The sequence below is a fragment of the Balaenoptera physalus genome, assembly GCF_965194825.1.
Source record: "Balaenoptera physalus genome assembly, chromosome: X".
NCBI lineage: Eukaryota > Metazoa > Chordata > Mammalia > Artiodactyla > Balaenopteridae > Balaenoptera > Balaenoptera physalus.
In genome coordinates, this window is record NC_138903.1 from 69,688,445 (window position 1) to 69,697,023 (window position 8,579).

Consider the following 8,579-nt stretch of genomic DNA (forward strand, 5'->3'; position numbering starts at 1 on the left):
AGAGAAGCAAAATCTAAACGATTTCAACAATAGTAAACCTACCCTAAAAGAAATATTTAATAATCTTCTCTAAATAGAAAAGAAGCAAGAATACATAGGAAAGGGAAAATCATATTAGGAAAGGCAAACATATAGTAAGGATTGGAGATCATTTAAATAGGTCAGTACATGGATTAAAAAACAAAAAAAAAATAGTAAAAGTGATTTTAACTATAATAAAAATTAAAAGGATAAGCATGAAGATATAAAATAAGATATCAAAGTTACAAAATGTGAGGGAGGGGAGTATAAAAATGTAGGTCATCTAGAATGTATTTGAATTTGAATGACTATCAGTTTAAAGTAAGTACATGCAGTCATGAGTCAACATACTTGAATTCTGTGGTAACAAATTAAAAACATATGATAGATTCACAAAAAACAAAAAAAGGGAACTCAAGCATACTACAAAAATCATCAAACCACAAAAGAAAAAGCAAAAAGAAGAAATAAAAAAAAGAAGAACTACAAAAACAACTGGAAACAAGGTTTAAAATTGCAATAATTCCATACCTATCAATAATTACTTTAAATGTCAGTGGATTAAATTCTCTGATCAAAAGACACAGAGCAGCAGGTTGGATAAGAGAACAATAACTGACAATATGATACCTACAAGAGACTCACTTTCACTCAGGGTGAAAGACATATACAGACTGAAAGTGAGGGGATGGAAAAATAAATTTTATGCAAATGGAACTGACAAGAAAGTAGGGGTAGCAATACTTGTATCAGACAAAATAGACTTTACAACAAAGGCTATTAAAGAAGGACAAAGAAGGCATTATATACTGATAGAGGAATCAGTATAAGAAGGGGATATTACACTCATTAACATATATGTACCCAAAATAGGAGCACCTAAATATATAAAACAGATACTAACAAACATAAAGGGAGAAATGGACAATAATACAGTAATAGTAGGAGACTTTAACACCTCACTGATATCAATGGACAGATCATCCAGACAGAAACTCAAGAAGGCAGCAGAGGTCCTAAATGACACAATAGACCACTTGGACTCAGTGGATATCTACAGTTCACTACATCCAAAAAACCCAGAATACACATTCTTTTCAAGTGTGCATGGAATGTTCTCTAGGGTAGACCACATACTAGGTCACAAAACAATCCTCTATAAATTTAAGCAGATAGAAATTATTCCAAACATCTTTTTTGACCACAAAGGTATGAAACAAGAAATCAACTACAAAGAGTGTTCTGCCTATATTTTTCTCTAAGAGTTTTATAGTATCTGGTCTTACAATTAGTTCTTTAATACATTTTGAGTTTATTTTTGTGTATACTGTTAAGGAATGTTCTAATTTCATTTTTTGTATAACTTCATTTATTTATTTATTTTTGGCTGCATGGGGTCTTTGTTGCTGTACACAGTCTTTCTTTAGTTGCAGTGAGCGGGGGCTACTCTTCGTTGCAGTGTGCATGTTTCTCATCTCGGTGGATTCTCTTGTTGTGGAGCAAGGGCTCTAAGCATGTGGGCTTCAGTAGTTGTGGCATGTGGGCTTCAGTAGTTGTGGTGCACAGGCTCTAGAGCACGGGCTCAGTAGTTGTGGCACACAGGCTTAGTTCCTCTGTGGCATGTGGGATCTTCCTGGATCAGGACTTGAACCTGTGTCCCTTGCATTGGCAGGCAGATTCTTAACCACTGCACCACCAAGGAAGCCCTAATTTCATTTTTTTTAATGCAGCTGTCCAGTTTTCCCAGCACCATTTATTGAAGAGACTGTCTTTTCTCCATTGTATATATAGTCTTGCCTCCTTTGTTGTAGATTAATTGACCATAAGTGTGTGGGTTTATTTCTGGGCTTTCTATCCTATTCCATTGATCTATATTTCTGTTTTTGTGCCAGTACCATACTGTTTTGATTAATGTAGCTTTGTAGTATAGTCTGAAGTCAAGGAGCCTGATTCCACCAGTTCCGTTTTTCATTCTCAAGATTGCTTTGGCTATTCAGGGTCTTTTGTGTCTCCATACAAATTTTAAGACATAAATTGCAGCAATATCTTTTTTGATCAGTCACCTAGAGTAATGGAAATAAAAACAAAAATAAACAAATGGGACCTAATTAAACTCAAAAACTTTTGCACAGCAAAGGAAACCATAAACAAAATGAAAAGACAAGCCACCGAATGGGAGAAAACATTTGCAAATGACGCTACTGACAATGGACAAATTCCACAATTTATAAACAGCTCATGTGGCTCAATATCAAAAAAACAAACAACCCAATCAAAAAATAGGCAGAAGACCTAAATAAGCATTTCTCCAAAGAAGACATACAGATGGCCAAGAGTCACATGAAAAAATGCTCAACATTGCTAGTTATTAGAGAAATGCAAATCAAAACTACAATGAGATATTACCTCACACCAGTAAGAATGGCTATCATCAAAATGTGTACAAACAATAAATGCTGGAGCAGATGTGGAGAAAAAGGGAACCCTTTTACACTGTTGGTGGGAATGTAAATTGGTACAGCCACATGGGGAACAGTATGGAGGTTCCTTAAAAAAATAAAAATAGAGCTACCATATGATACAGCAATTCCACTCCTGGGCATGTATCCGGAGAAAACCATGGTTTGAAAGGATACATACACCCCAATGTTCATTGCAGCACTGTTTACAATAGCCAGGACATGGAAGCAACCTAAATGTCCATTGACAGATGAATGGATAAAAAAGGTGTGTTACATATATACAATGGAATATTACTGAGCCATTAAAAAGAATGAAGTAATGCCATTTACAGCAACATGATGGACCTGGAGATTATGATGCTAAGTGAAGTAAGTTATACAGAGTAAGACAAATATCATAAAATGTCGCTTATAGGTGGAATCTAAAAAAATGATACAAATGAACTTATTTACAAAACAGAAACAGACTCACAGACTTAGAGAATTAACTTATGGTTACTGGGGGGGAGGGTGTGGGGAGGAATAGATTGGGAGTTTGGGATTGACATGTACACACTGTTATATTTAAAATAGATAATGAACAAGGACCTAATGTACAGCACAGGGAACTCTGCTCAATACTCTGTAATAACCTAAATGGGAAAAGGATTTGAAAAAGAATATATGTCTATATCTATATCTATATCTATATCTGAATCTCTTTGTTTACACCTGAAACTAACACACATTGTTAATCAACTTTACTCCAATATAAAATAAAAATTTTAAAACTCATCTAAAAAAAAAAGAAATCAACTACAGAAAGAAAAATGGGAAAAAAAACAAACATGTGGAGACTAAACAACATACTACTGAAAAACCAATGGGTCAACCAAGAAAGCAAAGAAGTCAGAAAATACCTCAAGACAAATGAAAATGAAAGCACAACTTTACAAAGTCTATGGGATGCGGCAAAAGCAGTTTTAAGAGAGAAGTCCATAGCAATACAGGCCTTCCTCAAGAAAGAAGAAAAATCTCAAATAAACAACCTAAACTACCACCTAAAAGAATTAGAAAAAGAAGAACCAACAAAACCCGAAGTCAGCAGGAGGAAAGAAACAGTAAAGATAACAGAGGAAATAAACAAAATAGAGATCAAAAAATATAAAAACATCAGTAAAACCAAGAGGTTTTTTTTTTTTTTTTTGAAAAGGCAAAGAAAATTGACACAACACTAGCCAGGCTCACCAAGAAGAAAAGAGGTAAGACGCAAATTAAAAAAATTAGAAAAGAGGAGAAATAACAACAAATATCACAGAAATAGAAAAGAAAATCATATGAGAATACTATGAACAATTGTATGTCAACAAATCGGATAATCTAGAAGAAATGGACAACTTTCTAGAAACATACAGCCTCCCAAGACTGAGTCAAGAAGAAACAGATAATTTGAACAGACCAATCACTACTAGTGAAATAAAATCTGTAAAAACAAACAAACAAAGAACAAAAAAAACAAAAAGAAAAATACTCTCTGCAAACAAAAGTCCAGGACCAGACAGCTTCCCTGGGGAATTCTACCAAACATGCAGAGAAGGACTTATGCTTACCCTTCTTAAACTATTCCAAAAGATTGTACAGTAGGGAACACTCCCCAACTCATTCTAGGAGGCTAGTATTACACTGATACCAACATCAAACAAAGGCACTACAAAAAAAAGTAAATTACAGGCCAATATCCTTGATTAATATAGATGCAAAAATCCTCAACAAAGTATTAGCAGACCAAATCCAATAATACATAAAAAGGATTATACATGATAGTAAGTTGGATTTATTTCAGGGGCACAAGCGTGGTTCATCATAAGCAAATCAATCAATATGATGCACCAGATTAACAAAAGGAAAGATAAAAACCTCATGATCATCTCAACAGTCACAGAAAAAGCATTTGACAAAATTCAACATCTATTTATGGTAAAAACTCTCACCAAATTGGGTATAGAGGAAACATATCTCAATATAATAAAGGCAATTTATGACAAACCCACAGCCAACATAATGCTCAATGATGAAAAGCTGAAAGCTAAATTCAGGAAAGAGACAAGGATGCCCACTCTCACCACTTTTATTCAACATAGTATTGGAAGTCCTAGCCACAGCAATAAGGCAAAGAAATAAAAGGTATCCAAACTGGAAGAGAAGTGGTAAAACTGTCACTATTTGCAGATGATATGATACTCTATACAGAGACCCTAAACTCTCCACACAAAATCTATTAGAACTAATAAATGAATTCAGCAAGGTATCAGGATACAAGATTAATATACAGAAATCTGCCTCATTTATTTACACTAACAATAAAATGTCAGAAATAGTTAAAAAAAACTATGAATTAACTTAACCAAGGAAGTGAATCCTATATGCTGAAAACTATAACATGTTGATAAAGGAAATTGGAATGATATCCCATGCTCTTGGACTGGAACAATTACTGCCATTAAAATGACCACACTACCCAAAGCAATCTATAGATTTAGTGCAATTCCCATCAAAATACTCATGACGTTTTTCACAGAAGTAGAAAAAATAATCCAGAGATTCATATGGAACAACAAAAGACCCAGAATTGCCAAAGCAATCCTAAGAACAAAGTATAAACTTGGAGGTATAACCCTTCGAGACTTCAGACTATACTACTAAGCTGTAGGAATCAAAGCAGCATCAAACTGGCGCATAAACAGACATACAGATCAATGAAACACAATAGAGAGCCCAGATATAAACTCAGACACTTACTGTCAATTAATCTATGGCAAAGGAGACAGTATACAATGGGAAAAAGAAAATCTCTTCAAAAAGTGGTGTTGGGAAAGCTGTACAGCTACATGTAAATCAATGCTAATAGGACATTCCCTTACCCCATATACAAAAATAAACTCAAAGTGGTTTAAAGATCTAAATGTAAGACATGACACCATAAAACTTCAGAAGAGAACCTAGGCAAAACATTCTCGGATACAAATCGTAGTGATATTTTCTTTCATTTTTTAAAAAATATTTATTTATTTATTTATTTGGCTGCATCAGGTCTTAGTTGCAGCACGTGGGATCTTCAATGTGGCATGCGGGATATTTAGTTGCAGCATGCAAATTCTTAGTTGCAGCATGTGGGATTTAGTTCCCTGACCACGGATCAAACCCTGGCCCCCTGCATTGGGAGCACAGAGTCTTAGTCACTGGACCACCAGGTTAAGTCCCAGCAATGTTTTCATAGTTCAGTCTCCCAAGGCAAAAGAAATAAAAACAAAAACAAACAAACGGGACCTAATCAAACTTATAAGCTTTGCACAGCAAAGGCAACCATCAACACAAAAAAAGATAGTGTAGAGGATGGAAGAAAATATTTGCAAATGATACAACCAATAGGGGGTTAATATCCAAAATATACAAACAGCTCATACAGGTCAATAGCAATAAAACAAACTCAATTGAAAAATGGACAGAAGACTTGAATAGACCTACAGATGACCAATGGGCTCATGAAAGGATGCTGATCATCAGGAGTTATTAGAGAAATGCAAGTCAAAACCACGAGGTATCACCTCACACTGGTCAAAATGGCTATCATTCAGAAGTCTACAAATAATAAATGCTGGAGAGGGTGTGGAGAAAAGGGAGCCCTCCTCCACTATTGGTGGGAATGTAAATTGGTGCAGCCAGTATGGAAAGCAGTATGTAGGTTCCTTAAAAAACTAAAGCTGGAGCTACCATATGATCCAGCAATTCCACTCCTGGGTATATATCCCCCCAAACAAAAACTCTCATAAAGATACATGCACCCCAGTGCTCATAGCTGTATATTTACAATAGCCAAGACATGGAAACAACCCAAATGCCCATCAGTAGATGACTGGCTTAAGAAATGTGATATATAGATATACAATGAAATACTGTTCAGTTATAAAAAGAATGAAATAATGTCATTTAAAGCAACATGGATGTGCCTAGAGAATATTATTCCTAGTGAAATAAGTCTGACAGAGAAAGACAAATACTATATGAGGTCATTTATATGTAGAATCTAAAAAAATAATACAAATGAATCTATATGCAAAACAGAAAAATACACAGAAAACAAACTTATGATTACTAAAAGGGAGAGAGAATGGGGAGGTACAAATTAGCAGTATGGGATTAACAGATACAAAATACTATTGTTTTTTATTCTAACTTATTTCTACTTTTACCTTTTAAAAATTATTTCCTTCTATCTCCTTTTATTTTACTTTGCTGTTCTTTTCTAGCTTTCTGAAATATGTGTTTAGTTATTTTTATTTCTATCTTTATTGACGTAGGTGTTTGTTGATATAGGTATTAGTAGTATAAAAATTCATCTAACTGATTTAGTTGTATATCATAGATTCTGATATTTTGTGTTTAATTTATCATTAGATTTAATAAATTATATCTCAGAGTAATTGGAGTAGCTGGGATCTACTAGTAGTGTAAATAAAAGTCCTTTCTTCAAAAAAAAATTATGTCATTTTACTTTCTGTTTCCCATTTGACTCAAGAATTGTATAGTACCATTTTTTAAGTTTAAGTATAGTTAATTTGCAATGTTGTGTTAGTTTCAAGTGTACAGCAAAATGAATATATATACATATATATATTCTTTTTCAGATTATTTTCCATTATAGGTTATTACAAAATATTGAATATAGTTCCCTGTGCTATATAGTAGGTCCTTCTTGTTTACCTATTTTATATATAGTATTGTGCATATATTAATCCCAAACTCCTAGTTTATCTCTCCCCATCCCCGCCATCCCCTTTAGTAACCATAAATTTGTTTTCTATGTCAATGAGTCTATTTCTGTTCTGTCAATATGTTCATTTGTATCATTATTTTAAATTCTACATATAAGTGATATCATATGATATTTGTCTTTGTCTGACTTACTTCACTTAACATGATAATCTCTAGGTCCATCCCTGTTGCTGCAAATGGCATTATTTCATTCTTTTATGGCTGAGTAATATTCCATTGTGTATATATATATATATATATATATATATATATATATATATATATATATATATATATATATGCCACATCTTCTTTATCCCTTCCACATCTTCTTTAGCCATTCACCTATCAATGAACATTTAGGTTGCTTCCATGTCTTGGCTATTGTAAATAACACTGCTATGAACATAGGGGTGCATGTATCTTTTCGAATTAGAGGGTTTTTTTCCAGATATATGCCCAGGAGTGGGATTGTAGGATCATATGCTAACTCTATTTTTAGTTTTTTAAGGAACCACCACACTGTTCTCTGTAGTGGCTTCACCAACTTACAATCCCACCAACAGTGTAGGAGGGTTCCTTTTTCTCCACATCCTCTCCAGCATTTATTATTTGTAGAGTACCATGTTTGGTTGTTTGTTTAATTTTTCAGGCAGAGGGACCTTTTCTGGGGGGAGGGAGGTTGTTAATTTCTACTTTATTGCATTACAGTCAGAGAATGCAGTTTGTATTATTTATTTTTGTTCAGTTTTATTGAGATATATTTTACATATCTATATATTATTTCCATTTGTTAAAATTTATTGAGATTGCTTTAGATCTAAGATATGGGTAGCTTTTGTGAACGTTCCATGGAAATTTGTAAAGAAAGTGTATTCTCTATGAAATAGGTTCATAGTTCAATATCTTTCTGTTAGATATATATTGATTGTTTTTTAGTTCTTCTACACTGTTACCATTGTTTTCCCATTTGGTCTGTGTTTAACAGAATGGGGTACATTAAAACTTTCTATTATAAACTGTGTTTATATCTATTATTCCTTGCATCATCTATACTTTCTGTTTTATTCAAATTGTTGCTGTAACTGGGTACACAAATAATCGTAATAACTATTATAACATTATTGTGACTTTTAGACAGTGGCATTATAAAGCATCCTTTTTTCCTTTTGAGTCATTTTGTTCTGAATTCTACATTAACTGGTATTAAAATTGTGACTCGCTTTTTATTTTAATTTCCATTTACCTGATATAGTTCTGTCCATCTTTTTTCTTTGTACTTCCCTCCCCTCTCTTCTCTTTTTA